Here is a 9,372-nt window from a genome sequence, read left to right on the forward strand (position 1 = left end):
GATCCAGAACTTTTGTGTGTGTGTGTGTGTGTGTGTGTGTGAAGATTTTGATTACTGATTCAATTTTGTTACTGGCATCAGTCAGTTCAGATTTTCTCTTTCTTCATGACTCAGTCTTGTGAGATTGTGTGTTTCTAAGAATGTTTTTTCCAGATTGTTCAATTTATTGGTATATAATTGTTTGTAATATTTTCTTATAATCCTTTGTATTTCTGTGGAGCCCATAGTTTTTTCTCCTCTTTCATTTTTGATTTTATTTATTTGAGTCCTCTCTCTTTTTTCCATGATAATTCTGGTTAAGTGTTTGTCAATTTTATTTATCCATTCAAAGAACCAGTTCTCGGTTTCATTAATCTTTTTTTTTCTAATTTTGCCTCTTCATTATTGAAATAAAATAGACAATTAGTTGAACATATTTACATCGTACAGTTCAATAATTTTTTTTCAATTGTAGTTGGCATGCAATAATATACCAGTTTCAGTTGTACAACCTAGTAATCAGAGATCCACATAACTCGCAAAGTGGTCACCCCACCAAATCTAATACCTTCTTCTCCCTTTCATGTTTATTACATTATTAACTATTTTCCTTATGCTACACTTTATATCTCCATGTCTATTTTCTAACTATCCATATGTACTTCTTAATTTCTTTGCACTTTTTCACTGTCCCTCCAACCCCTTTGTATCTAGTAGTCCTCAAAATATTCTCTGTATCTATGAGTTTATTTTCGCTTTTGTTGTTGTTGTTTATTTTGTTCTTTAGATTCCACATGTATGTGAAATCGTGTGATGTTTGCCTTTCTCTACCTGACTAACTTCATTCAGCTCAGTACCCTCCAGGTCCATGAAGGCAATATCTTTCTCCATCTTCTTCTTTTAGTCTGTGTGTGTCTTTTAATCTGAAGTGAGTCTCTTGTAGGCAGCATATGTAGGGGGCTTGTTTTCTTATCCATTCAACCACTCTATCTTTGGTTGGAGCACTTAGTTCTTTTCCATTTAAGGTACTTATTGATAAGAATATAGCTATTACCACTTTTTATTCCTGCTTTTGATACATGTTTTTTGTTTGTTTGTTTGTTTGTTTGTTTGTTTGTTTTAAGAAGTCCGTTCAACATTTTCTGTGATAGTGGCTTGGTGTTGATAAATTACCTTAGCTTATTTTTGTCTAGGAAGCTCTTTATCTGTTCTTCAACTCTAAATGATAGCTTTGCTGGATAAAGTAATCTAGATTGTAGATCCTGGATTTTCATCATGTCGAATATTTGTGCCAAGCCCTTCTGTTCTGCATACTTTCTTTTGAGAAATCAGCTGCCAGTCTTATGGGTGCTCCTTTGTAGGGAACTAACTATTTTTCTCTTGCTGCTTTTAAGATTCTCTCTTTGTATTTAACCTTTGGCATTTTGATTATGATATGTCTTAGTATGGACCTCTTTTGATGCATCTTTCTTGGGACTCTATGAGCTTCCTGGGGTTGTATGTCTGTTTCCTCCACCAGGTTATGGAAGTTTTTCATCATTATTTCTTCAAATAGCTCTTCAACGTCTTGTTTTCCTTCAGATACCCCTATGACACATATACTTTTACATTTAATTTTGTCTCATAGGCTCTTTAAACTATTATTATAGTCTTGGCTTCCTTTTTTTGCCATTCTGATTGAGTGTCCTTGGCTTCTCCATCCTCTATATTGGTCATTTGATCCTCTTCTTTATTCACTTTGTTTATTCCACTTAATATATGTTTCATCTCAGATAATGTGTTCTTCATTTATGACTGATTTTCTTCTATAATTTCCATTTCCATTTTTATGTTTTTTATCCCTTGTTTAAGTTCTCACTGAATTTACTTACACTTCCCCTAAGTTCATTGAGCATCTTTATAACCAGAGTTGTGAACTCTGCATCTGTTAGATTGTTTGACTCCATTATTCCTGAATCTCTATGCTGTTCACATATATGATTTCTGCTTCTTTGTCTTCCCTTTTTGGCTGCTTTTCTGTGTCAATTTCTATGTCATGAGCAAAGCTCCTAAGTCTCCTGGTCTTATTTGTGTGGCTTTCTGTAGTACATGTCCAATGGCACAGTCCTGAGAGGGGTTCAGCAGTAGGTCAACTTTAGCCCTAGCCCGTGCCCCTCGGGCTACCTGTTAAGCTTCAGCAAGTAATCCACAGATGCTATGCTTATAGTTACCTCAAGAAACCAAGCCAGAAACAGAGGCCAGTGCCACCAACATGAATCTTGGTGTTGCATAGCAAGGGGCACTGGAATCGCCATGAACATGACTGGACATGGCTCATGTGGTTATGAGTTGGGGGCAGTGGATTTTAAGGAAATCCTCTGAGTGGAGTGACCTCTGCTATCCAGTTTGATGACGTCTCAGCTATGGCAGCTCTGAGTCTACATACCGTGACAAGGAGGGCTCAACAGAGGAACAATTGATACCACAGGCACTTCTTACCAGGAGAAATCCTCGCCTCCAGCCCTCACTCCTCGCCTCCAGCCCCTTTAACAGGTGTCTGCAGGTTAACACTGCTGCAGTCTCTGTGTCCTAGTCAGCTACTTGGGACCTTGAAGCCTCATATCTTTGTCCCATCTTACATTATATCATTGCTGGTTGATTAATATTTCTCTCCCTAGTTGTAGTGCTTCTGTTCATCTAGATTCCAGGTGACTTTACTTACTTTTTGCTCCATGTTTCTCTAAAGTTACACACTGTCTCTATGTCCTTTTGTATGCTTACTATCTCTCTGTTGAGATTCTCACTGTGCTCATTCATTCTTCCCCGAAGTTTGTTGAGCATCCTTATAACTATTATTTTTAACTCTGTTTCTGATAGGTTGCTTACTTCTATTTCATTTGTCTTATTTTTCTGGAGATTTTTCCTATTGTTTCATTTGTGGCATATTTCTTTGTTTTCTCATTTTATTAGCCTCTTTGTGTTCATTTCTATGTGTTAGGAATATTTCTTTCGTCTCTCAGCCTTGGCCAGATTGCCTTATGTGGAAGGTGTCCTGTGTGGCCCAGTGGCACATTCTCCCTAATCCCCTGTGCTATGGGCCCTGGATGTGATCATTGTGTTGGTTGTGTGTGATCTTCTGTTGTAGCTAAGTCTTTATTAGTATTAGTACATCAGTGGATGGAATTAACACTTAAGCTGACTGTGAGAATTGGCTGCACCCACAGAGTATGAGTTGCTATGTGGGGGCTGACCCCATGGAGTGGGATTTGCCCTAGCAGGCTTGTGTAATTGTTGAGAACACCCTTTGTGTGTTCCAATTATAAGACTAATCAGAGGTTGCTCTGTTGTGGTAGAGTGCCAGCCTCTGGGTATGTTGGTTTTGTGGACCCTTGAAAGGAGCTCCCTGGTTGGCCAATGTCCGTAGCTCAGGGCTACCTGGTGGGAGCTACAAGGCATTCCACAGATGGTTGTTGCCTATGCTGTGTTTATAGGTAAGTGGATGAGACAACGCTGTAGGCAGCAGTCAAGTTATCCCTCGTCCGAGACCTAGGGCAGTTCAACAGAAAGACCAGTGTTCCTCAAGGCCTGATACTGCCTGTCAGTTGCCCGTAACCCTCTAAAACTGTAAGAGTCTCTAAATGGCATGCATATTGGATGGTGCAGGGACTCCAAGAATCACCTGGATGTATTGAGAAAATTTCCCCCTGCCACTACAGTGTCAGTTTACATGCCAGCGCTGTCTCTGTGGCTCCCTGTAAAAGTTTCAGATCATAGCAAGGCTAGCTGCTGCCCACCTCAGACCTGCAAACATCTGAGTTCTGTTTACGAATTACTGAAGCTTGTAGATGTGAATTTTTGGCCTGCCACTGAATGGTTTTTCTAGATGAACAGGCTTTGCATGGGACACACAAACTAAGTGCTTTTGTTTTCTGTTGAGTTTGTGACCCAGGGGAAGTACAGGATGGGACTGGATTGCCTTGGAGCAGGCTTGCCACCGATAATTTGTGGGTTAGGTGGGATATCATCTCAGTGAGGCATGGGGTCTTTAGGCCTACACAGCACCAGATTTGCTGCCAGCTCTGGGACTGCGGGCTCCCATCAAAGTCACGTACCACTGTGTGACCTACTGTGGTCTATGTTGGGCCCACAAAACCCCTGAGAACTTCCCAAGCGATACTGTATTTTATGCTGGCAACAGTGATCTTCCCATCATTGTATTCCCTGAAGTTTGCTCCCTTTGCTGGTTGAGATCTGTTGAGTGTGAAGAATGCATCACCCCAGAGCAGGAGTAGCTGCCTATCAACATGTGGTGGGCACTTTGTGTATTGGATGGGGCAGGAGCTCAGGAAGTCAAGGGCCATCATGCCAATAGCCTGTTTTCTGCAATTTCTATGTCTGCATGTTCCTGCAATAGTCAAAGATCACAGAGAGACGTGCTGCTCTCTGGGGTGGTCCCATAGACCCCTGAGATTCCCCCAAGAAATATTGCAGCTCTTACAGGCAGTGTGTCTGCCCACAACTGTTTTCCCCTAAATGCACTCACTGTGCTAGCCAAGGTCTCTTGCCTGCGTAGAATGAACAACCCCAGAGATGAGAGGGATGGAGGAACTGCCTGTCAATAGGCTGCAGGAACTTTGTGGCTGGGGTGAAGCAGGATCTCAGGGAGACAAGGACTGTCAGGCCAATACAGCCTCCGTTTTGCTGCAATTTCTGTGCCCAGGCGTTCTGGCTGTAGTCACAGATCACAGTGAGACCAGCTGCTATCTGGGGTGGTCCCACATACCCCTGCGATCCCCTCATGTGATATTTCATGTCTTGCAGGCAGAAGAGGTCTGCCAGCAACTGGTTTTCCCGCAATGCCTGCACTGAGCTAGCCAGTTTGTTGCCTATGTGGAATAGGAGACCTGGGGGAGTGGCATGGCAGTGGTGGTTGTCTGTCAGTGGACAGCCTGAGGCAATTTGTGGGTTGGGTGGGTCTCAAGGAGATAATGGATTTTAGATCAATACAGCTTCAGACTTGATGCAAGTTCCTTAACCGTTCACGCATACCCACAAAAGTCATGGATCACAAGACCAGCTGCTATATGGAACGGGCCCAGAGATCCCTCAGATCCACCCAAGTTCATGTTGGCAACAGTGATCTGCCTGAAACTGTCTCTGAAATGTGCTCTCACAACTCTGGCTTCCTGCTGTGAATATTTGGCCCTGACATGGTGCAGGGCGTGGCAGCCACCTAGCAACAAAAGCCCCAGGCAATCTGCATGTTGAGTTGGGCAGGCCTATCACTTCAGGCCAGTGCAGCTTCTGAATTAGCTGTGTGAGAGGGATCTTCATGGGTAAGCTGGTGTAGTATGTAGATTGCCCCATAGGGGCCCTGACTAAGACACAATGCAGGCTGCAGGTCAAGCCTTCGTTCTGGTGACTGGAAATACAGTCTTCCCCTGTAAGAATCTTGCACAAGCCTCTGACCCAACACTGGTGCCCCGGGTGAGTTTCTGCAGATAAAAGAGCCTGTTCTTGGGCCCTTCAAATGGGCATCTAGGGTTTCAGTTTCCTTCTGTCTCACCCAGATGGCTAGAATCCCCTTTGATTTTCATAGCTAGAGTTTTGAGGAGCACCTCTTCCCTAGGCTGGGACCCTGGGCTGGAGAGCCTCTGAATGAAGCCAGGACCCCTCTCTCCTTCAGGAGAGCCTCCACAGCCTTGCTGTCCCTCCAGGTGTTCCTTCACCACGGGTGCAGTCCTGCTTGCCCCTCCTACTGGCTTCGATGTGGCTCCTTCTTTATATTGTCAGACGTATCTGTTATGATCAGCTGAACTTCAGATGATTCTCCACAGCGATTATTTTATAATTTGGTTATAATTTCAATGCAGACCTGGGAGGAGGTGAACCCTGCTTTTACCTAGTCCGTCATCTTCTTCTTCTCCCAGCATAATTTTAATTACATTAATTAAGCAAACTTTATTTATTCATTTATTTTTTAGGTGAGGCAACCCTTGGTTTATATCACGGATTTCAAGGAACTTGTCAGCTTACAATCCCCCCCTTTTTTTTTTATGCGCCTACAGCACTTGTTCTTTCTAGGTGGTCTCCCATCCATATACTAACCAGGCCTGACTCTGCTTAGCTTCCGAGATCAGACAGGATCAGGTTTGTTTAGGGGAGCATGGCCATAGATCCTAACTAAGCAAACTTTAAAAAGAGAGATATAATCCAGTTGGTTTGGAATTTTTTTAAAAATATAATACCAAATGGCAAGATTTTATGTTACCATTATATATATATATATATATGTTTATATATATATATATAAATGCTTATATATATATATAAATACCGACAGGGACTAAGACTGAAAATAGCGAGCATGATTAAACATCTACAAGGGAAAAAAAGGCATTAGTAAGATTTTATATAAAGTGAGGATCCAAGAGGCTTAGATGCTACCTACTGGAAAGCAAAAAAAAAAAAAAAAAAAAAGTACCTTCTTTGCAACAGCGTGAAAAGAGATCTTTCTATAATAAATCTTTCTGGGGAAAAAAAAAAAGTAGCAGAATAAACTTCCATTAATGCCGAGGTGCAGAAATAGTCCATTGAACACCATAAACAACCAAGGTGACAAGGCATCTCAGAAAGAAAGAGAAAAATCTCCAGAAAATAAGCTTACAGACATAGAAATATGAAACTTAAATGACAGAGAATTCAGGATGGTACTTCTGAAAAAACTCAGTAAGTTCTGAAATGAGTCATATCAATAATTTCAGGAATTGAAAAAAACAACTAAATGAGCAGAGCAAGGAGATTGACCCCCTCAAAAAGAACAGAATAGATTTCTGGCAGAAAACAAAAACAAAAACAAAAACAAAAACAAACAAACACTGAAAGACTACAACTACAAATGAAATAGCAAGCTTGGGAAATAGAGTTGACCAAATGGAGAAAAAAATCAGTGATATGGAAGACAGAAATCTAGAAATAAATCAGAAGGAAGAAGAGAGAAACTGAAGAAAGAAAAAGTAATGAAAGAAATAGAAGAACTAGCTGTTACCATCAGGAGAGGAAACATAAGAATAATGGGCATTATCGAAGGTGAGGAAAAGGAGCAGGGACTAGAAAGCATTTTCAGACAAATAGTGGACAAGAATTTCCCAAATCTAAGGAATGAGCTGGAGCTTGGAATTCAAGAATTGAACAGAACACCCAATTATGTCAACCGAAAAAGGCTTTCACCAAGAGACAATGTATTAAAATTATCAAAAATCAACAACAAAGACAGAATTCTCAGGGCAGCCAGGGAGAAGAAAATGGTAACATAAATGAAAACCCAGCACAAACCTTTCTAGCCAGTAAGGAGTAGACTTAAATATTCAAACTCTTAAGTGAAAAGGACCACTAGCCTCGAATAATGTATCCAGCTAAGCTCTCCTTTAGATATGAAGGAAAAAATAAGACCTTTCCAGACATAGAAAAATTGAAGGAATTCTCCACTACAGGGCCTGTAATACAGGAAATACTGAAATGGGTCATCTCACCTAAAACAAAATGAAAAAAAAAAAAACATAATTAGGAATAAAATAGCCATCAGGCAATTAGAAGTAGAGGAGTGCGATCTTCACTAAGAACGGGGCATTATAAGCTTAAATAATAAGAAAAGAATTGCTATAGCAAGATAGTAATGAATGTTAAGCATACATAGGGACAAATTGAGATATCAATGACTGAAAAAGGGAGGATTCAAAGATCCAAATTCACAAAGGGGAAAGGAGATAAGTCACGCACAGAAGAAAATAGATGACTGTATATATAAAAAATATCCTTTTCATAATCATAATGGTAACTACACACCGAAGATTCAGAACTGAAGTATATAATATAAAACAAGAAGTACCAGAGGGAAAACCCACAAAAGCCAAACAAAATAAAGAAAATATAAACACAAGGACAAGGAAGCAATGGAAACACTGAGCAACCAGAAAGCAAAAGATAAAATGGCTGTAAGAAGACCGCATAATCACTCTAAATGTAAATAGACTGATCTCACCAATAGAAAGGCACAGAGCTGCAGAATGGATCAAGAAATGAAACCCAGTCATATGCTACCTCCAGGAGATACATCTCAGCTCCAAAGACAAATATAGACTCAAAGAGAAAGGGTAGAAATTGACATTTCAAGCCAATGGCTTTCAGAGGAAAGCAGGAGTAGTGGTACTACTATCAGACGAAATAGACTTCAAAATAAAAATGATAAGGAAAGATAGTGAGAGAAACTTCGTAATGATAAAGAGAATCATGCATCACAAAGACATAACACATTAATATCTATGCTCTCAAAAAGGGAGCCACAAATATATAAAGCAATTACTAACAGACGTAAAGGGAGAAACAGAAAAAAACACTATCAGAGTAGGGGACCTAAATACCCCACTGTCAGATATGGACAGATCATCCAAACAGAAAATCAATAAGGAAATAACATCTTTAAATGACACATTAGACCAACTGGACATAAGTGGCATATATAGAGCCTTCCATCCCAAAACAGCTGCTTATATGTTCTTCTCTAGTTCACATGGAACATTCTCAAGAATCAACCACGTACTAGGACACAGAGATGACCTGAACAAATATAAGAGGATTGAAATCATACCAACCATATTCTCTAATCATAATGCTTTCAAACTAGAGATCAACTGCAAAAAAAAATATCAGAAAGAACCACAAATACATGGAGATTAACTGGGTCAGGGACAAAATAAAAAGAGAGATCAAAAAATACATAGAAATAAATGCTAATGATAGTACAACATATCAAAACTTTTGGGACAAGGCAAAAGCAATCATAAAAAGAAAGTTCATATCTTACAGGCCTATCTGCAAAAACAAAAATGAGCCCAAATATACAACTTAATGCTTCATCTTAAAAAACTAAAAAAGGAAGAACAAATGTGGCCTACAGTCAGTAGAAGGAAAGAAATAATCAAACTTAGAGCAGAAATAAATTAAATTGAAGACAAACAACAAACAAACAAAAACAATAGAAAAGAATAAATGCAACAAAGAGCTGGTTCTTTGAGAAGATTAATAAGATTGACTAACCCCTGGCTAGACTCATAAAGAAAAAAGAGAAAGAACACAAATAAACAAAATCAGGAATGAAAGACAAAAAATTATGACTGACATCACAGAAATACAAAAGATCATGCAAGAATGCTATGAAAAAGTATATAATACCAAATTTAATAACCTAGAAGAAATGGACCAGTACTTAGAAAAATACAATCTTTCTATACTGAATTACGAAGATCTGGAAAATCTAAATAGAAGGCGCAGCATTATAGAAATGGAAATAATCATCAAAAACCTACCTAAAGTCAAATTCCAGGACCAGATGGCTTCAACAGTGAATTCTACCAA

General features: G+C 39.6%; 1 pseudogene; it reads right to left on the reverse strand.

The window, feature by feature from the left end:
* Window positions 1–6,017: 6,017 nt before the first annotated feature.
* Window positions 6,018–6,136, reverse strand: LOC111746348 (annotated as a pseudogene).
* Between the last annotated feature and the right edge of the window lie 3,236 nt (window positions 6,137–9,372).

Source organism: Pteropus vampyrus, unplaced genomic scaffold, assembly GCF_000151845.1.
Source record: "Pteropus vampyrus isolate Shadow unplaced genomic scaffold, Pvam_2.0 Scaffold184, whole genome shotgun sequence".
NCBI lineage: Eukaryota > Metazoa > Chordata > Mammalia > Chiroptera > Pteropodidae > Pteropus > Pteropus vampyrus.